The sequence below is a fragment of the Felis catus genome, chromosome A1 (assembly GCF_018350175.1).
Source record: "Felis catus isolate Fca126 chromosome A1, F.catus_Fca126_mat1.0, whole genome shotgun sequence".
NCBI lineage: Eukaryota > Metazoa > Chordata > Mammalia > Carnivora > Felidae > Felis > Felis catus.
This window is the reverse complement of record NC_058368.1, coordinates 25,167,499-25,188,324: the sequence shown is the minus strand read 5'-3', so window position 1 is coordinate 25,188,324 and position 20,826 is coordinate 25,167,499. Positions and strand designations below refer to the sequence as shown.

General features: G+C 50.4%; 2 protein-coding genes across 20 annotated transcripts in view; one reads left to right on the top strand and one right to left on the bottom strand.

Moving 5' to 3' along the window:
* CBY2 (chibby family member 2) overlaps positions 1-20,826 on the top strand; it is a 160,929-nt gene that overhangs the window by 108,536 nt on the left and 31,567 nt on the right. For 13 of the 18 annotated variants that reach the window (XR_006594743.1, XR_006594756.1, XR_006594755.1 and 10 more), the window contains exon 3: positions 8,732-8,916. The exons of the other annotated variants lie outside the window; for them this stretch is intronic. The gene's annotated coding sequence lies outside the window, so the exon portion shown is untranslated. The remainder of the gene's footprint in view (positions 1-8,731; positions 8,917-20,826) is intronic. 18 annotated transcript variants of the gene reach the window in all.
* Positions 1-20,826, bottom strand: part of SIAH3 (siah E3 ubiquitin protein ligase family member 3) — a 76,543-nt gene that overhangs the window by 48,935 nt on the left and 6,782 nt on the right. The gene's annotated exons all lie outside the window — the stretch shown is intronic.

The following is a 20,826-nucleotide window of genomic DNA, read 5'->3' as shown; positions in this document are numbered from 1 at the left end:
GGAAATAAAGAAGAAATATAATTGCACCTCACACGTCAGGCCTGACTCCCCGGGCATCTCACATTAATAGGGCCTCTTCAGCCATCCTCTAAGTGCTAATAATTCCTGGGCGTTTTGATGGTAGCACTTTCTCCCAGAGATGAATTGACCCCAGCTAAGAGCCCAGCTCCTTCCCAAATCTCATTACAATCAGGCTTGATGGCAGGCAGGCTTCAGGATGTAACAAAATTAGAGCTTTTAAATCATTATCTCGACGCCGGGAGCATCACACTAATAAACGGGAGTGAAGATGCAGGAGAAAACGCAGGGAAGGCACAGCGGCCTCCACGCCCGGAGCCTCCCTCCTGCCACACTCCCCACCACAAATCACCGGGAGGGAAACCGATGGCCCCAAACCAAAGCTGGGGGGGGGGGGCCCCCCCCCCCGCTCCCAACCGGGAAGGGATGTGCTCAGCATCGCCTCATCACCAGGGAGGGCCTTAAATCTGAACTGACCTTTTCACTTCTTTGTAAATTAGTGCTCCAGATGACCCACTTCTCCCAGCTCGCTTTTCTGCCGAAGGTACCAGTTGGGGAAAGTAAGAAAGCCCATGTCTCTTAGGACACGTCTTGGTGACCGAGAGGTGACACGGGAGGCAGTGCTTTCTGCGGCTGCACCTGTCTGCCCGCTTGCTGCTTTCCCAGGCTTCTGAGCTGTCTCGTGTGTTCGTTTGTTCCGCAAACATGGGTACTCACCTGGCACCCGTCAGTGGCAAGGCGCCAGGTAGACCCTGTGGAGCAATCAGAGATAGAAGCCTGGTTCTATCCGGGCTAGAAGCTTCTAGATAGAAGCTTCTCCATTCTGCCTGTCTCCCCCGTCACCTCTGTGTTTCCCACCGCCCAGCCCCATCCGCAGTGTGGATCCTGGTCATTTCTGGATGTCGTGACACCTCTAATGGGCTTCCCATCCATCCTTCCCCAAGGCGGTCATAGCTACTAACACATTGAAGACACCTCTCCCTCTTAATCCCCCACCGAGGAGTTCCCAAGGGTCGAGCACAGGGACCCTTCTCCTTCTCCGATGTCACACCTGCTCCAGTGACAGACACTCTCTGGACCTTTGTCATTATCCTGCTTTGGCTGCAGGATGGCCCTTCTTCCTGCTCTCTTCTCGCTCCCTGGATTCATCCTGGAAGTCCCCACCTTGCTTCTAGACACCCCCCTACACCCGCAACGCACACAGAGGAAGCCCAGGACCCTCAGCATTCATGAGGCTCTGACTTCCTCCCTCTGACCCTCAGAGCCCCAGCCCTGCAGCTTTGTTTCTTGGTTTCTCCTTAGCCCCTGCCCAGCAGATGTTTTCCCCTGAGCCTTGAAGGGCTCGGCCTAGGAATGTTCTTTTCCTGCAGATTCTAGGTCACGTGTCGCTTTTTATTTTTTTTTTTATTTTTTTTTTATTTTTGGGACAGAGAGAGACAGAGCATGAACGGGGGAGGGGCAGAGAGAGAGGGAGACACAGAATCGGAAACAGGCTCCAGGCTCCGAGCCATCAGCCCAGAGCCCGACGCGGGGCTCGAACTCACGGACCGCGAGATCGTGACCTGGCCGAAGTCGGACGCTCAACCGACTGTGCCACCCAGGCGCCCCTACGTGTCGCTTTTTTAAGAGAAGGCTTTCCTAGATGACCCAGTCCATAGAAGCTTGTTTTAATTCTCTGTAAAGCATTTAACATTATCTGACATATTTACTTGGGTTTTTTTTTTTTTTTTTTTTTTTTTACTTCCTGTCTGGACTAGATGGAGATCAAGCCCGTGAGGCCAGGGACCTGTTTACCTCATTCACTAATGCATCCCCAGTGCCTAGGACAGTGTTTGGCATAGAGTAGGTGCTAAATAAATATTTGAATGATTGAATGATTTTTTTTTAACGTTTATTTATTTTTGAGACAGAGAGAGACAGAGCATGAACGGGGGAGGGTCAGAGAGAGGGAGACACAGGATCTGAAACAGGTTCCAGGCTCCAAGCTGTCAGCACAGAGCCCGACGCGGGGCTCGAACTCACGGACCACGAGATCATGACCTGAGCCGAAGTCGGCTGCTTCACCGACTGAGCCACCCAGGCGCCCCGAATGATTGAATGATTGAATGAATGAATAGATGGGTGGATCGGTAGCCTTCCCTGCAAGCCCTCCTTGACTCTCCAAGCTATGCTATTAAAGACACTCTGTGCCTTCTCCTCTCACTCCCCTCAGGTCTGTGTTGTAGGCTTTATTGCACGTTAATGGGTTGTAGCAACATCGCGGTGCCTCACACAGTTGACACCATTAAGTACCTTTCTTCACGCTGAACATGGACTTGCCCCCCAGGAGCCTATGATCCCACAGGAGAGGGAGGGCATGCTTGGAAAGACCTTAACTCTCTGTGAGTTGTAAGGGAAGAGAGGAAGCGACATGGGCTGCCAGCTTCCCACATTCCTGGGGTGACAGGCACCCCCAGGGACCCCCAGGCACCCGTGTGATCTCAGGATCCCCCAGGACTGTTGCTGGGAGGCATACGCGTGGACTGGGATGAACTCAGGGCACAAGAGGTGTCCATAGAGTAACCAGCAGTCTTAAGCGCTTACTCAGTACTAGCTCTTTTCTCCCCCGCCGTGGTTACCAGTATTTCAGTTTTGTTCATGGCAGCTTAGTGACCACTTCCTGGCCTGAGCCACTGAGTCCCTGTTCTTTGTTTTCCCAGCCCTTCTTAGCAGTTCTGGGTGGCCGTGTGACCCAGTTTGGGGCAGTGAAACTTCAGGGGTATCCTTTGGAGGTAGGGACCCTGAGGAAGCTTTCGCTTTCCTTTTTGAGACCAGGGTCACCCTTCGCCTTCTGTTACTCTTGAACGCGGTCAAGATGGCTAGAGCCACAGTGAGCATCTTGCAACTACAACATTGATACCCTGAAGGAAAGAGCAGGAAAGTCACAGAGTGGCCAATCTTGACATTTTGAGCACCTGAACTAACGCTAGAAGCTCTCTATTCCTGGTCTTTGTTCTGTGAGACAAAGAAACCTCTATTTGTTCAAGCCACTGATGCTTGATCACTCTGTTCTTTGCCACCAATCTTATTCTTTTTTTTTTTTTTAACGTTTATTTATTTTTGAGACAGAAAGAGAGAGACAGAGCATGAATGGGGGAGGGGCAGAGAGAGAGGGCGACACAGAATCGGAAGCAGGCTCCAGGCTCCGGGCCATCAGCCCAGAGCCCGACGCGGGGCTCGAACTCACGGACCGTGAGATCGTGACCTGAGCTGAAGTCGGATGCTTAACCGACTGAGCCACCCAGGCGCCCCTCTTATTCTTAATTGATGGGGCATTATGCTGACATGGCCAGTCCCAGGCCTGGAGCTGGACCAGAGGCCACAGAGTTCATAGAGGGACTGAGAAAGTTCCAGACAGCAGAGAATGAAGCTAAGGACTGGATTCCTAACCACCTTCGGTACAGGTGGCTTGTGCCCGGGACAGACTCCTCGGTCCCATAGGTTTCAGGAGATACCTGGGCTCCTGGCTGCATCTGGCTCTGGTTAGAAAGGTCACTAGGGTGGCCTTGTGTCCATCTGTAGGAAACCAGAGTAGCAGCCAACCTGTGCAGCTGCACAGGGCCCCGAGCTTAGAAGGGTCCCAGGCTTGATTTAATGGATTACTGACACCACCATGAAATTCTTGATTTTTTTCAACCAAGGCCCCTTATTTTCACTTTGCACTGTTGCCCACAAATGATGTAGCCAGTCCTGCCTCCATTTATGAACTTTGTGACTTCAGGCCATGTCTTGGCTTCTCTGAGCCTCAGTGTCCTCGTCTGTAAAATGAGAATAATGAAAATTGCTCGGCGGGGTTGTCGGGAGGGCTACATGAGGGGTCATGAGCAAAGCAGCCCCACTGTGCGCACTCTGTTCAGCCGCCTTCCCTTGAGTACGTATTTCTGCCTGATTCATAATGAGATTAGCATCTGCATGGCTGAAGTTCACGTTCTCAGAGCCTCATCTAGAGGAGGGCCAGTTAAGCTCTCTGGGGCCCAAGACCCTCTTTATTTCTCCCAGGTGCCCGGGATGGCCCCTTGTCCTTGGTGGGCACTAGGAAAGGTTTGGTGAATGTACAAATAGTATTCTTGAAGCTCCTAGAACTCTCTCAAAGCCCACTTCTCCTCGTGAGGGTGAATTTAGGGAACAGCATACTTTAAATTTTTTTTTTTAACGTTTATTTATTTTTGAGGCAGAGAGAGAGACAGAGCATGAACGGGGGAGGGGCAGAGAGAGAGGGAGACACAGAATCGGAAGCAGGCTCCAGGCTCTGAGCCATCAGCCTAGAGCCCGACGCGGGGCTCGAACTCACGGACCGCGAGATCGTGACCTGAGCTGAAAGTCAGACGCATACTTGAATAGCGGTGTAATGAGGAGGGCGTGTTCAACATTTTGGAGACTCAAAAATGGCCATCCCAGCTTACCTAATCTAAGAACAACCAAAATCTCCCCGCCACCCACGCTGAGCTTCCCGTGTGGAATGAGACAAGAGCGAGGGCATTACACAGGGGGAATCAGCTAGAGCCAGGATGAGGGCTCTCCCGGGGCCAAGGTGAAGTCCCCCGTGACAGCAGTAAAGGTCTTACCATGCAGTAAAGTCGACACCTAGACGGAGTGTGGTTTACAAGAAATCAGGCAGTGAAAATGAGTGGTATCGACAAACTAGTTAGAAGAGAGAAGAGTTTTGGATAGAGCCAACTCATTTTTGTTGTTGTTTTTCTAAGAAAAACTACCTTAAAAAACCCATACGTCTCAAAGTTTCAAGCCTTTAAAGAATCAACAGCTTACATAGCTAATGCAATAGTAGTTAATGCAGCTAATATAATAAAGGAGCACGGCTGACTGCGTTCTCGCTGCTTCTGCCTTTCCCGCAGCGCCGCGAGGTAGACGTGTTGATCTTACCCACTATGTATTAAGTAAATTGAGGTTTAAGAGGACAAGTAACTCGCTCAAGGGCATTGAGCCGGCAAGCCCAAGCTGACTTGTGTGTAAAGTGCATTGATCTCAGGTGTGCAGCTTGGTGAATTTTCAGTCTGCGTGACCCAGTAACCACCACTCCGATCAAGACAGTGGACGTTTCCTGCGTCCTGGGAACGTCTTTCAAGCCCCTTCTCAGTCCTCCTGCCTGTACCCGCCTCCAGGTAACCCTTTTCCTGACATCTGGCAGATAGTTCGAGACAAAACAATCTTGCTTGTCCCTTCCTTCTCTCTCTCAGGCCTGTGAATAAATTACACACACACACACACACACACACACACACACACACACACACACACGTCTTTAAGGTTTTCCCTTCACCATCAGACACTACAGTGTAACCGAAGGGAAACGAGAACACAAACTCGCTTATTGAAAAAGACCTATTTAGGGGCGCCTGGGTGGCTCAGTCGGTTAGGCGTCCGACTTCAGCTCGGGTCACGATCTCACGGTCCGTGAGTTTGAGCCCCGCGTCGGGCTCTGGGCTGATGGCCCAGAGCCTGGAGCCTGCTTCCGATTCTGTGTCTCCCTCTCTCTCTGCTCCTCCCCCGTTCATGCTCTGTCTCTCTCTGTCTCAAAAATAAATAAACGTTAAAAAATTTTTAAAAAAAAAAGAAAAAAAAAGAAAAAGACCTATTTAGTGTAGCAATTTCCTTGTATTTTTTGTTCAGGACATGAGAACCATATCTCACGATCCCCTCTCCTTGTGATAGGGATGCCCTTCTTTCCGGCTGAGGTCCAGGCCCACCCTCAGCATTAGCAAGACCCAGGGCAAGGGTCAGATAGAGGCTCACAAGCCGTTTAGATAGATGTTTCAGAGTTACATACTAAGCCAGAGACTGTTAAATAAAATACGTGTTTTCGGGGCGCCTGGGTGGCTCAGTCGGTTAGGCGTCCGACTTCGGCTCAGGTCACGATCTCGCGGTCCGTGAGTTCCAGCCCCGCGTCAGGCTCTGTGCTGACAGCTCAGAGCCTGGAGCCTGTTTCAGATTCTGTGTCTCCCTCTCTCTCTGACCCTCCCCCGTTCATGCTGTCTGTCTCAAAAATAAATACACATTAAAAAAATTAAAAAATAAATTAAAAAAATAAAATAAAATAAAATAAAATACGTGTTTTCTTCCTATCTTAATAGATAAACACCTTCACAACACATCAGAAGGCCAGCCTTAAATTTAGAGGGCCCAGACTCCTCAGAGTTCCAGAACGTGGTGGTGGAGAGAGAGAGTTGGCCATGGGCAGCCCGCCTCTCTTTTCTTCCCATCTCCGTCCCTGTCCCATACCTGATGTACGTCCGTGGCCACCCCGGCCTGTACATCTTGGTTCTGTCCACGGTCTCCACAAAAAGGAAGCCGGGCCTAGGGGCATGCATACTGGTGGCACGGTGTGCCCTTGCGAGGGTAGATCCGTAGAAGACAAGCTCTAGATACCCAGGGAGAGGCCTGGGAGGGAAGGTGCAAGCTCCAGGTGGGAACATTCACTTGTGGCTGCAGATTCCTTAGCCCACAGGTGGGACTCGGCCTGAGGAGGGCCAGGAGAGACTTGCAGAGCACAGGGTTTAGGGAGCCATCTTGTCAGGTCTCAGGGTGGTGACTCCACAGAACTGAGATCCTGTGTCTCCATCAAGAGACCATCCTCTTTATTCTCAGATTCACTCTGAAGAGCTCAGTTTGGTTAAACCCCTCTTCAGTGAGCGCTTGCCATATGTCAGGCAATGAGCCACGCACCGAGATGGATGGAACTTGCTCAGCTCTCTGGGGCGGCAAGTCTAGTGGGAGAGCCCGGCAGTGAACAGTTTTGCATCACAATAGGAACACACACTTTCAGGGAAGGGCTTCTGGAAGGGGGTGACATCTGAGCAGTCTTGAAGGGTGAGAAAGTACTAACCAGACAAGGAAGTGGGGGAGGGTATTCTGGGGAGGCATGAGTTAAGAATGGTCTATCTAGTGAGTGTGGAAGGGTTTGAGGGGTGGCATGGGGAGTGTCAGGAGAGGCCAGAGTAGGCTCTACCAGGAACATGGACCATTCCTCCAGGCCCTGGGGGAGCGGTGGAGGCTTAGAGCAGAAACGGGACAAGGACAAATTGACAATTTGTCCGTGTAGTGACATGACTGGCGCGCCTATGGAGACAATGAAATTGAGTAGAAGATAATCCGGGCAGGAGTTAATGAGGTCTGCTTATTCATTGATTCGATAGATACCTACTGAGCCCTATAATATGCCAGGCATTGTTGTATACTGGGGGTACCACGGGGGGCAAGGCAGAAAAAGTCCCTGCTCTCAAGGGGTTTACCGTATAATGAGAAGGCAAGGACACTGTGGATACATAAAGAAATAAATACTTCAAATTATTTCAACAGATGCAAATGCTATGGTTAATGAATATTGGGATAGAGATAGAGGGGAGATGGCGGGGGGGAAAGATGGAGTAGCTCATTTGTACCTGTGTTTCTTCATCCAGAATGGATGTATGGACGTATGTATTAAAGCCTATTTATTTGAGAGAGAGAGAGAGAGCGAGAGCGAGAGCGCGCACATGCGTGCAAGCTAGGGAGGGGCAGAGAGAGAGGGGACGAGAGCATCCCAAGCAGGCTCCGCATCGTCAGCACGGAGCCCAAGGTAGGGCTTGAACTCATGAACTATGAGATCGTGACCTGAGCCAAAGTCCGACACTTAACCTACTGAGCCACCCAGGCGCCCCTAGAATGTATTTATTTACCGAGGACCTCCGAGGGGCAGTAGCACTAACATGGAGAGAGTAAACAGACATGATCCCTGTTACCACGGCATTTATGTCTCATGGGAGAGCCAGACATGATTCGAATATTCCATCATTGGAGCTTGTACTTTGAAGAAGGAGCATGGGTCTCTGAGAGTGTAACCAAGGAACCTGACCTGGCACGCGGTGTGAAAAGGCTTGCTGTGGGTGGGTGGGGGGGGGGCAAGGTGAGTGCTATGGCTGAACTGATGCCAAGTGGCTAGAGAGGCAGGGAAGACAGGCTTGGGGGGGGGGGGGAACCCCGCCCTAGGCAAGCAAGGGCTCTGCCCTGCCCAACTTTGTCCAGGAACTTTGCCTTCATTTTTAAGCGAATTATATATTTTTACTATGATAAAATCTTAAAACACAAAATTTGCCATTTTTGCTATTTTAAGTGTACAGTCCAGTGGCATTAATTACAGTCATAATGTTGTATGACCACCACCACTATCTATTTCCAGAACTTTTTTTTGCCATTCCAGACAGAAAGCGTGACCCTTAAGCAGTAACTCTCCGCTTCCCCTCAGCCCCTGGTGATCTTGAATAATCTACCTTTTGTCTCTGTCAACTTGCCTCTGTGAGATAGTTTGTATGAGTGGAATCATGCGATCTTTGTCCTTTTGTGCCTGGCTTATTGCACTTGGCACCGTGTCTTCAAGGTTCATCCATGTTGTAGCATGTGTCAGAATTTTATTGATTTTTGTAGCCGAGTAATATTCCATTGTAGGTACAGACCGTATTTTGCTTATCCATTCATCTGTTGATGGATTCTTGGGTTGTTTCCACCTTTTGGCTATCGCACATAATGCTGCTGTGAACATTGGGGTACAAATACCTGTTTGAGCCCATTTTCAACTCTTTGACGTGGAATTGCGGGGCCACACGGTAATTCTATATTAAATGCTATAAGGGACCTCCATACAAAAAATTCCTGTTTTTTTGTTTTGTTTTGTTTTTTACAGGAGCTGCACCATTTCACATTCTCACCAACAGTGTGCAAGGTTTCTGGTTTCTCCACGTCCTTGGCCAACACTTGCGACTTTCCAATGCCTTTGCCTTTACCCTAAGAGCATCACATCTAACTCCTCTCGGAGAACCTTCTCTGACCTCACGTTGGGCAGGCAGTCTGAGGAGTCCTCCACTGACGGTAGGACTTTGAGGAGGGTGCTTTCCAGTGGAAAGAACTCCAGGGAATACTGCTCAGCATCTGTATTACCAACGTCAGCTAGAAGGCAGGGATGGAGATGGGAGGAAACTGGGAAAGCAAGCTGGGTAAGAGTTGGACACTGGTGGGGAATTTGCGGCCTCTCCCATGAGTCAAGTAGGTCTTGTGAGGGTCCTTTTAATCCCGTTATCATGATGCCACTCCCCTAACAGTCCCTCAGTAAATAAATATATCTTCATAGCCAGAGCTCAACAAATAGACACTTGAATGAGTGGGCCACTCCCATTTCCTTCACTCCCTCACCTCTTATCTGTAGTGCCTTTTGAAGAGCCAGCAAGGGTTCTACTCCCTCAGGGGCCCTCAGGCTCCTGTCCCGTGGAGACTACCAACCTTCCTGGGTCTTTTCTGGTCTTTTCTGGCACTGAACCACTGCCTGCCTTGAGAGTTATTCAACACGCTGCTCACAGCGATGCTAGAAATTAGAAAAGAATAGGCAGGTTGCCTTGAGTCCCTTTTAGGGCTAAGCAAACACATAAAAGAAGGAGGAAGGGGTAACTTATCCAAATAACGCTCTTCACCCACGTTGTGATCTAAAGATCACAGCGCACTTTGCTAGCTGTTTGCTCACCCGAGCCTCACCATAAGCCACTGAAGTTGGCAGGGCGAGTGCTGTTTGCAGGAGGACAGATTCGGAAAGGACGGGTGACCTGCTGAAGGTCAGAGCGGAAGTGGCAGGGACGGGTGGGACTCCATGCCCAGTGCCCGCTCCCCCCACCCCCGCCCAGCGCAGTCCGTGACTCACCCCTGCCTCGCTGCCCCCGCACCTGCTCAGGGCCCCAAGGAAAAGCTCAGCCGGGCTTTTAATAATCAATCAAGAATTTTCCTGAGGCGTCTGCACAGACTTTTGGCTAGTCTTCTCAGAAGCTGTTCTTGCAAAATGCTTTCTTATTTTTTTGCCCAATCAGAACTGAGGTCAAAAAAAAAAAAAAAAAAAAAAAAAGCCCTTCCATTCTCTTTTTCTGCACCAGCCAGCCTGGCAAAGCCGATTTCATTCCTGAAATTCAAATTGGAAGCCGCCTTCTGTTCTCATTAGTTTGGGTTGTAGCAGTCATTACATTCTAAACAATTAATCCCCGAATGCCAATTTCTTACTAGAATTATCCTGGACCCAACAACTGGTTTTCTTAGCAGGAAGGCTGAAGCAATTATTCCTGGCTTTTGTAACTAAACATGCTGTGCTTGGCACTTTACAATGTTTTCATCATCATTGAGTTATCAACATTTATCTCTATCAGGGGAAAGAAAAGGCTGTCCAATTGTGAAGGCCCAGCGATCACACAGACCTGTTTACTGACATCCGCAGGCTCCCTGGGGCTTCTTCCCTTTGCTTGGAAAAGAGGAAAGAAGTCCCCCAGGCCCCAGGCCCTACCTGTTCTCAGACCGGGGGGGGGGGGGTGTCTGAGAAGTAATAGAAAACCAAGGGGAAGAGGCGGTGGAGGGGTCTCAGGCTAGACAGTGTCCTCGGCCATATGGGAGGAGTCTTTGGGGCACAAAACCTTCCTTCCGAAGCTGGGCTCCCAGAGTCAGCAGGAATCTGGGACTCTGGTGGAGTCTGTGGGACTTCTCTTTCCTTCCATCGGGGAAGGCAGGGCTGCTCTGAGTGGGAGACTCTGGGGTAACTGGCAGTTGAACTCACCCTGGGCTGGGAAAGGCCAGCTTACCTTCTCGTGCATTTACCCAAACTTAGGCCTTCCGGCGAGGTGGCATAATAGGAGACACGCGACCAGCTCTGGGACCGGGCGCCTGTGTTCATGAGCCTGGCCTCATTGGTCCCTGCTGTGAGCTTGTGAGCACATTGCTTACCCTCTCTGTGCCTCCTTCCTCACCTGTAAAGTAGTGACAAAGATTGCTCTATTTTACAGGGTTATGTTGGAGATTGTGTTAGTATTTGTAATCAGAATAGTGTGCCTGGCACATGGTAAGTGCTTTACAAGTATGTGTTTAAAAACAACTAAGCAAGAACTCCCCTTAAGAACTGAACGGGTTTTAATGTTCTTTCGCCCCCTTTAGGCCCGAGAGCCCACAAGACAGCATAAAGACAAAAAGAGAAAGCTTGGTCCCCCATCCCTCAAGCCACAAAAACCCCTGATTCACTTGAGTACACCGGCAAACAAATCTCACACCCGTGTTCTTTTCAAAGTCAACCTGTGGCACCGCGGGGGTAGGGACTGTCCCAGGTCTCAAAAGGCGGAACCTGAAACATTTCCCAGCAGCACGTAGAGAACTAATCTTCAGATGATCAACCCCTCGCCGGTTGAAGTGGGGGCAGTTGTAATACAATAGATGGAAGCCAGGACCCATGAGATTCCTCTCTCCTTTTACTGTATCACCGTCAGGACCTATGGACCGTGCACGCCCCCCGCCCCAACCCCCTCAACGTCTGGTAGTGACGACACCATCACCAATGGCAATAATAGTAGCTGGCACCTGTGCAACATTCACTCTGTGCCAAGCACTTTATCATATCAACTCATTTAGTCCTTACAGCAACCCTACAATGCAGGTACTATTGTTATTCCCATTTTACAGGTGGGAAAACTGAGGTATAAGAGAAACTAAGTTAGAAGTCCAAAGTCACAGGGCTGATAGCTGTGGAGACAGTCATTGAACCCAAGTAGTGTGGCTCCGGAGTGCATCACTTAGCATCATACTACATTTTCCTGTATCATCGACCTCAACCATGAACCTAGATCCAGCCCAGGCTCAGAAACCCAACCCCATCCGTAGGCAGGAAGGATCTGGGAGGTTGGACCAGGTCTCGCTGTTTGTCTAGCTCTGGCCTTATGACTGCCCTCTTCATACTGAGTTCATAGCGTAGAGCAGGCTTCAGGATACAGGCTCTATCTTTTTTTACGAATATTTTATTTTTGCGAGAGAGTGTGAGTGGGGGAGGCGCAGAGAGAGAGAGGGACAGAGGATCCGCAGCAGGCTCCGCGCTGACAGCAGAGAGCCCGACGCGGGGCTCGAACTCACGAACCACGAGATCATGACCTGAGCCGAAGTTGGACGCTCAACCGACTGAGCCACCCAGGTGCCCGTCTTGAATCTCTGTCTTGGTAACACTCTCAGTTCTCCTGCTTCCTTGCTTTGTTCTTACCATCCTGAGCCTTCTACTTATTAATTAGACCTACATTTACTAAGCACCTACTATGTGCCATTCATTCATTTATGCTAAGGCTGAGGACACGGGGCTCACCATCTTCTAGGGACACAGACATGCCGACAGCTGCATGGAGTCTGAGGGCTGTGATTAAAACCAGCGCAGCATCCGTGAGATAGATGGGGAAAGCGGTTACCAGGAAAGGCTTCACAGAACAGGTAGCAGGGGCTCCTTCCTGCTGCCACACCCCGCTGATGCCAGCCCGTTGCCTAGAATTCTCGCTGCCTGTCTCTTTGCAGGCTGTCTCTTCATCCTGCCTGCCTGGACATACCCATGTGACCTCAGAGGGTAAGAAGGAATTGCATTTGTCACCTCTGTTTTCTAATTGGTTGGAGGAAAATGTGCAGACATCTGCTGTCCCAGCACCTGCTCCAGGCAGGGGGATGGTAGGTTCTAGCGCCCCCTGGACCACCTGGCCATCCTGCTGTTGTGAGGCTTGCCGTCTGTCAGGAGTCGTGCCCTCCATAACGGCAGCCCCGTCCGTCCCTGGTCTTCCCGACTCCATGCGGAATGAACGTCCTCCCAGCATACCTTCTACTCTAGATCCCTTGGAGAGATCTGGGGCACCTGAGGGGACCCCTCTTACTAATTCCTCACCCAGATAGCAAAAATTAGATGCAAAAGTAAGTCACCTGGTGACTTTGGATAAGTTCAGTGAATCATACCCCATCTTTTAAATTTTCCCTTCCTTGCACTGCCCGCCTTATTTTAGACAAGGAAAACGAAGCTCAGAGTGGTTAAGTCCCTTGCCAAGGGTCACCCAGGAACATTGGAGCCGAAGCCACATCTGAGTCCAAAGGCCACGATCCTTATAATTTCTGCCACTCACTCTGAACGGGTGCAATGGGTACAAATCATACAACGAACCCGCATGCATTCACCGTCTTCCTTCCAGTTTTCTTTCCCCTGTCACCGCACCACGTGGTTCTAAACTGCCTCAAACCTCCTTTGAAAAGAGGCAGCATGTAGATGGGGTCAATGAGGAAGGGCCAACCTCTAGCCAAGGTCACTTTGGAGGGAGGCACAGAGCAAGTGTCACCGTCTCACCTGACAGATGGAGAAGCCAAGGTGAAATGACTTGCTCAAGACCCGGTGGGACCGAAGCCAGGCTCTCGGTTCTGAGAAAACCTCCTCAGCCAAGGATTCTCAAGAAGTGGGTGGTAAGTGGCTGGGAGCTCGCTTTCCCGCCTCTGATTTCTCTCGGATTCTTGGAGAGCCTCGGGAATCTGGCATGTGCTTCAGTAAGCACGCCGAGGAGGGTCCAGCTGGCATTTATTTAATTACCATAAACAGATGTATCACTTTGGCTTCCGTGAGGTTGGTTCTTGATGTGCTCATCAGCCCTCCTGCTTACGGGGAGGCCGGGTGGGCACGGGGGCGGCACAGGGTCCCCGGGACGCCAGCCACCCCCCACCCCCACCCCGAGGGGTGATGGGGCGAGCAGGTGTCACGGGGGCTGGATGGTCATGACACTGGTGCCAGGGGCACTTTCCTCACAGACGCGCCATCATCCCTTCCTTCCACGTCAGGGTCCCCCGTGAGCCCTGTGTGGCTCTCCGGGGACTGTCCCCAGATGTCAGGGCTGCTGGAGGAGGCGCCTGGGATTTACTTTGGTGATCTGCCCTCGGCAGCTCCCGGCTGAGCGTTTTGCTCCCGCCCTCCAAAGTCAGTGTAAACACTCCTCTGCATTTCTCCAGCTCGCACACTGGACACAAGGCTCGTCCACGTCGTTCCACTTTTCTCTGACAAGCTCACCTCGCAGATGGATGCCTCCCTCCCTCCCTCCCTCAGTTCTTCCCACAGCCGTTTGGGAAAGAGAATACGTTTGAAAGGAATAAGGGGGAAGGTTTACCAGAGATCCAGGTGGACGCTGGGTTAGATTAGGTAGAAAATGGTCATTGATATTTCATTTCTCGTTGATTTTAGAAAAAAAAAAATTAGCGATCAATGTAGCTGCCGACTCAGACAGCCCTTCGCCTGACAACACCTGTAACCAATTATTTATTTACTTATATCGAAGTAAAACTGACATATAACATTATATTAGCTTCAGGTGCACAACATAGTAATTCGGTATTTGTATACACTGCAGGGCGATTGCCACAATGAGCCCAGTAACGTCTGTCCGCACACAATTGACCCCGATCACCCTTTCGCCCGCCCCCTCCCTTCTGGTAACCACCATCTGTTCTTTGTATCCGGGAGTTTTGTTTTGTTTTGTTTTGTTTTTTAGATTCCACATATAAGTAACATCGTACAATATCTGTCTTTCTCTGTCTGATTTATTTCATTTAGCATGAGGCCCTCAGAGCCCATCCATGTTTTCACAAATGACAAGATTTCCCTCTTTTTTTTATGACTGGGTAATATTCCGTTGTGTGATATCTATCTCTCTCTCTCTATATCTGTCTAAAGATATGTAGATATATATCACATTTTCTTTATCTACTCCTCCGTTGATGGGTACTTAGGCTGTTTCCTTATCTTGGCTATTGTAAATAATGCTGCGGTGAACAGAGGAGCCCATATATCTGTTTGAATTAGGGTTTTCATTTTCTTCAGATAAATACCCAGAAGTGGAATAGCCGGGTCAGGTAGTAGATCTACTTTTAATTTTTTTAAGATTTTTTTTTTCTTATTGATTTATTTGAGAAAGAGAGAGCGCGCGCGAGCAAAGGGCAGAGAGAGAGAGACGGAGAAAATCTTAAGCAGACTGTGCATTCAGCACAGAGACTGATGCGGGGTTCGATCTCACAACCCTGAGATCATGACCTGAGTCGAAATCAAGAGTCTGTTGCTTAACCGACTGAGCCATCCGGGTGCCCCTGGCTTTTAATCTTTTGAGACACATCCATACTCTCTTCCATAGTGGCTGTACTAATTTACATTCCTACCAATAGTGCACAGATGTTCCTTTTTCACCATATCCTTGCCAACACTTGTTATTACTTGCTTTTTGATAATAGCTGTTCCGACAGGTGTGAGATCGTATCTCGTTGTGGTTTTGGTTTGGGCGATGAGTGATGTGGAACATTTATTAGTGAGCCTGTCTTCTTTAGAACAATGTCTGTTTAGATCCTCTCCCCATTTTTGAATCGGATTTGTTGTTATTTTTTCTACTGAGTCAAGTTCTTTATATGTTTGGATGTTAACCTCTCATCAGATGTATGATTTGCAAATATTTTCTCCCCTTCAGGAGGTTGTCTTTTCTTTTTTCTTTTTCCTTTTTTCTTTGTCTTTTTTTTTTCTTTTTGCCAGTTTCCTTTGCTATGTACCCATTTTTAAACAAAAGTGGTCACGGAGCACAGATTTCCTTTTATGCACGGTAATTTGGAGTTGAGCGTGTAGGTAAAGTGGTTGCAAAGTTTCCTCTGAAGCATCTTATGCAAATCATAGTTTTTATTGAATCTGAATTTGGAGGGCTATGCTCTTTGTAGAAGTTTCCAGACAAGCAATTGTGTTATCAAGAGGGAGACACAGCTTTAGATAGAGGTTAAAAGCACCAGCTAACCTGTATTGCTCATTGAACGCATCCTTGGACAGGTAACTTAATCTCTCTGTGCCTTAGTTTCCTCTTGTGTGAATTGGGGATACACTGATGGCATTGTTCTGAGGATGGTCAAACAGGCAATTCAGGTAAATCGCTTGGCACAGCAGTTGGCAGTTTGTAAGTGCTCAATAAACATCAGCCAATAATAATAATTTTAAAAAGCACGCGCGTATCCATAGTCTTAACTTGGGTTCTCCAAAAATAGAGCCTGAGAGAAAGATTTGGATGCAGGAGTTTATTTGGAAGGTGGTTCCAGGAAGCAGGAGGAAGGAGGAAAGTCACTGCTGTAGGCCACAGGGGCTTGATTCTACCAGGCGGCACAGAGAAGCCTGGGGAATGCCTCCCAGGACCGCCCGCCAAGAGCTGGGGCAGCTACGTGTGTGTTTGACGTATATACACAAGGGTGAATAAGACAGGATCCCACCTCGGCGTGTTTAAATGAAATCTAGTCCACTCGGTCCTCGTCCTCTGGCTCAGTTGTTGTGAAAAGAGCACTAATGGACGACATGTCAAGAAGTGCTTAAAGGCACAGGATTTGAGTTTAAGAAGGCTCCACCCCAGTGAACAAGCTCTTCCAGCGTTTTCTGCTTTGTTATTCTGTAGCACAGAGGAGGAGAATCGCATACCATTTCCCGGCAAGAACTAAACGCACCGCATTTCCCACAGTTCCTGGACATAGCATGCCTTCCACAAATGGCAGCCACCGTGTGGCTGTCATTGTCATTATTGTTATCACTGTGTGCGTACCCGACAGCGGAAAACAATTGTCTGATGGTTGCAGGATGTGTAGCTGGCCTAGCTTCGTGCAAGTCATAATACACCCTGGACTTACAGAAAGGAAACCCGAGGTTCCGGGTGGCTACTTGCGTTGGCCTTCCTGGTTGACCTTTGGTGAGGTCGTAGGAGTTAGATCTGGGGGGCCCTGGTGTCTGGCTGCAAAGCTGGGCAGATGATGAGACTGACTGGCCAGTCTCACAAAATCTGCTATTGACCTGCCTGCGGTTCTGCCTTCCTAATGCCCGGCGAACCCCCTCTTCGCTTTCCAAATGTGGTCTGTAATGACCTTGCTCCTCCATAGAAGACATTCTCCAGTCTTGTGCTGGGAGGCCCAGCCTTGCTCCTTCCCCAGGCCACTCTCTCCTAGCTGGAGTTCCTGGGGCCTCGGCTGGAGACAGCCCTGCAGCACACAGCTCCCTCCTCATCACAAATTTGTGATTAAAAATACATTAAAGGACCGAGAAATTATTAAGAGATACGGCATCTTGCAAGTCAAACTGACATTTCCGGTTAGATCATAATTCTCCCTTAGCCCCAAGGACCCTGTTCGATGGCTAAAAACATTAGGCTAGTTTCAGATCTGCTTTCTGAGGGCATTTTCACCTGGGGCCCGGGGGTAAGATGCAAATGTAGCTTTTTGTACCAGACCTTGATCCGTCTACTATCTGAAAGTCTGGGGTTATTGCTTCGTGGCTTTGGTGAAGCCATTTGGAGCCTCATCTTCCGTCTGCTGTGTATTTGAGCCAGTACCAGAGACCCAAGGAACATTGACCTTTTTAATGCCCCGCTGTTGCCTGGCTGGTTTACACCTGGCACCTTGTCCTGAGGACAAGGACCCCCTGGGAAGACATCCAGCATTGCCACAGGGTCCTATTATTAGAGAGGCAGTGTCCTTAACCAGCGCTCTCCTCCTCCAGCAGTGTGGGGTCACAGAGCAGTGGGCTGTGCCCGTCATCAGCTCTGACCTTGGGCAAGTCCCTTCATCCCTTTATCATCCTTGTTTCTCAGACCAGGACCTGAAACTACAGCATCACTCTAGCTCTCTTATCTTGAGCAGACTGTGCTTCAAAATCTTGGCCACTGGACAGACAGGTCACGTTACTGCTGCCCCCTCCCTCCGTTCATTTGGAGCAAGAGGAGTTCGGTCACCCACACAAGTTGGGCACGAGAAGCTTGCTCACCTCTTGTGCCCCGAGTAATATCCCTACGGGACACAGCTTAAGAGTAATGATGGCTCCCTTGGGGCGCGTGGGTGGCTCACTCGGTTGAGCGTCCCACTTCGGCTCAGGTCACGATCCCGCGGTCCGTGGGTTCGAGCCCCGCGTCGGGCTCTGGGCCGACAGCTCGGAGCCTGGAGCCTGCCTCGGATTCTGTGACGCCCTCTCTCTCTGCCCCTCCCCTGCTCATGCTCTGTCTGTGTCTCTCAAAAATAAATAAATGTTAAAAAAAATTTTTTTAAAGCGTAATGGTAGCCCCCACTTATGGAGTACTTACTACGGGCTAGGTGCTGTGCTAAGCACTTGACGTACGTGACATTATTCCATCCTCGCAACAATCATTTTACAGGTGAGGAAATTCAGGCTCGGGGAGGCCAGAGAAATTAGTCAAGGAACAGAAGAACAGCATCGGATACAAACCCAGATCTGTCTGTACTTTAAGGCCTCAACTAGAATGTTGCTCCTTTCTTTCCCAACGCTTTCTTTCTTTCTCCCTTGACCTCCTTCCTGGGGCTGCAGTGGTCAGTCACAGATTGGACAGGAGAGACGTGTCTTGTCCATCTCCCTCTTATTCTTTCTTCCGCAGTCCTGGGGGTCGGCTCTCCCCCTCCACTGGGCTTTGCGTCCTGTGGTCTTGCACTGCTATTCAGAGACCACGCAGGGTCCCCAGAGGTCGGCATCCTCAGAATTACCATCGATTGTGCGAGTGAGCATGAGTGAGTGTGTGTTTAAAAAAATTTTTTTAATGTTTATATATTTTTGAGACAGAGAGAGACAGGGCATGAGCGGGGGAGGGGCAGAGAGAGAGAGAGGGAGACACAGAATCCGAAGCAGGCTCCGGGCTCCGAGCCGTCAGCCCAGAGCCCGACGCGGGGCTCGAACCCACGGACCGTGAGATCATGACCTGAGCTGAAGTCGGACGCTTCACCGACTGAGCCACCCAGGTGCCCCCGTGAGTGTGCGTTTAGAAACTCAGGCTGGAGGGCGGGAGACCCAGGTCTGTGGACTCGCTTAGTACGTTTAGAAAGTTCTCTGAGAACAGTGGGATCCAGGAATTCTTTCCTGGCTCAGAAAGGTCAGAGCATCTCTCTTGCCGCCCCCTCCCTTGCGGGGCCTGCAGCCTGGACCCAGCCACACACCCCCCTTCATCCTTGCCCTGCTGAGAGGGAGGCTGCTTCTCAAGGCAGAGTGAACCGAAGGGCAGAGAGAGAACGTCCAGTCTCCCAGGGAGCGTGCAGCGTTTGCGCACGGACGTCTCCCCGCCCCGCTGAATCTCTCAGTGGTGTCACCCAGCTCGGATCCACACCCTCCGGATCCGATGCCCCTCACAGGGCCACTTACCCATGTGCTTACTCAGCTGCTGCTAATGAAAAGACGTCATGCATAAGTCACGAGGGGCACGTTTCAGGATGGGTGGAGATGGGGACGTATCTGCACGCCTCCTGGCTCTGTGAATGACAGGGCACCCGGCTGATCAGCCCCTGTCCCGTGACAGGCACCTGTGTCCTGAGACCCGGGCCCTGTCCCATTGGATGAACGGCCTCAGGACCCAGGCAGCATCCAGTGTTGTATGGAAGCGATGCCTTAAGGACAAATCTTACTTTTATATAAGGCGAGAAATTGTGCTACTCAAAATTCCCTTCAAGGCCAAGGGCGATTCACGAATACCAAAGAGCAGCAAGCAGGAGGCTTGCAGAGAGGGCGGGAGGGCAGAGAAAGACAGCCCGGTGGGGCTGCAGGGAGTGGACGCGGGCTTCCAAGGAGGTGCTTTCATCGTAATGACCATTGTTGACAGTAACTGCTGCCATTTACCGACTCTCCTCCGCGGCAGACATTTTCCTCGTAGGCGCTCAGTTCAGCCTCAAGGCCACCCTAGCAGGTGGGCACTGTTTTCTCGCTTTTAAAGATGAGGAAATGGAGCCTCCGGGGGGCTCAACCATTTGTTCGAAGTCACACGTCTACACGTGGCACACTCTGGATTTGACTTCAGGCCTGGCTCCCCCAAAGCCCGTGTTTTTTCCTCCCACCCCGACACCCACTACTTCTCCCCGTATTGACCTGGTGGGTGTAAAGGGCTATGCTTTTGACTATGTGTCTCTTTACTACTTGATTCAAAAAACAATGTGCACGCAGAATGCAGGTGTGGTGCAACCCGCGGGGTCATACTACTGGCCCAGGGCTGATGGGGTGCAGGACGGGGGTCCCTGTAATTTTCTGCTCTGACGGCACACACCTGCACGAGGGACATTTCGTTGGGGGCTAACTTCAAGGCAGCCTGGGACAGCGCAGGGGATGTGGGTCTGGGATTAGGAGACGTAACTTAACGCTTCCATTTCTGTCGCCGGATGGGTTGACATTTGCAAAAGTTGTGTAGTGGGTTGAATGGCGGCCCACACGATGACACGTTCACATCCCCTGGAACCTCTGAGTATCACTTTACGTGGCAAGAGAGTGAATATGACATGACCCAAAGGTAGGATTGAATTAAGGGTCTCGGGAGGAGGAGCTTATCCCGGATGAACCAGGGAGGCCTTAAATGCAATCCCACGTATCCTTGTAAGATAGCCACACAGAGAGGAGAGGACACGCGGAGGAGAGAAAGGGACGGTGGGACACCACCGAGGCAGACATTGGAGGGATGTGGCCACAAGCCAAGGAACACATGGAGTCACCAGAAGCTGGATGAGGCAAGGAGCAGTCTTTCCTGGCGAGCCTTAGAGCGGCCAGGGTGCTGCTGACACCTTGATTTTGGACGCCTCACCTCCCGAACCGCGAGGGAATGCGTTTCCGTTTAAGCCCCCAGTTTGTGGCAGTGTGTTACAGCAATGCTGGGAAACGGATGTACATCACTTCCCCCTCCCTGGCCTCAGTTTCCTCAACTATCAAATAAGAAGCTTTAGGGGCACCTGGGTGGCTCAGTCGGTTAAGCGTCCAACTCTTGGTTTCAGCTCAGGTCACGATCTCACGGTTGGTGAGTTCGAGTCCCGCATCTGGCTCTGTGCCGACAGTGGGGAGGGAGCCTGCTTGGGATTCTCTCTCCTTCTCTCTCTCTCTCTCTCTCTCTCTCTCTCTCTCTCTCTCTGCCCCTCTCCAGCTCATGTGTGCACTCTCGTTCTCTCTCTCTCTCT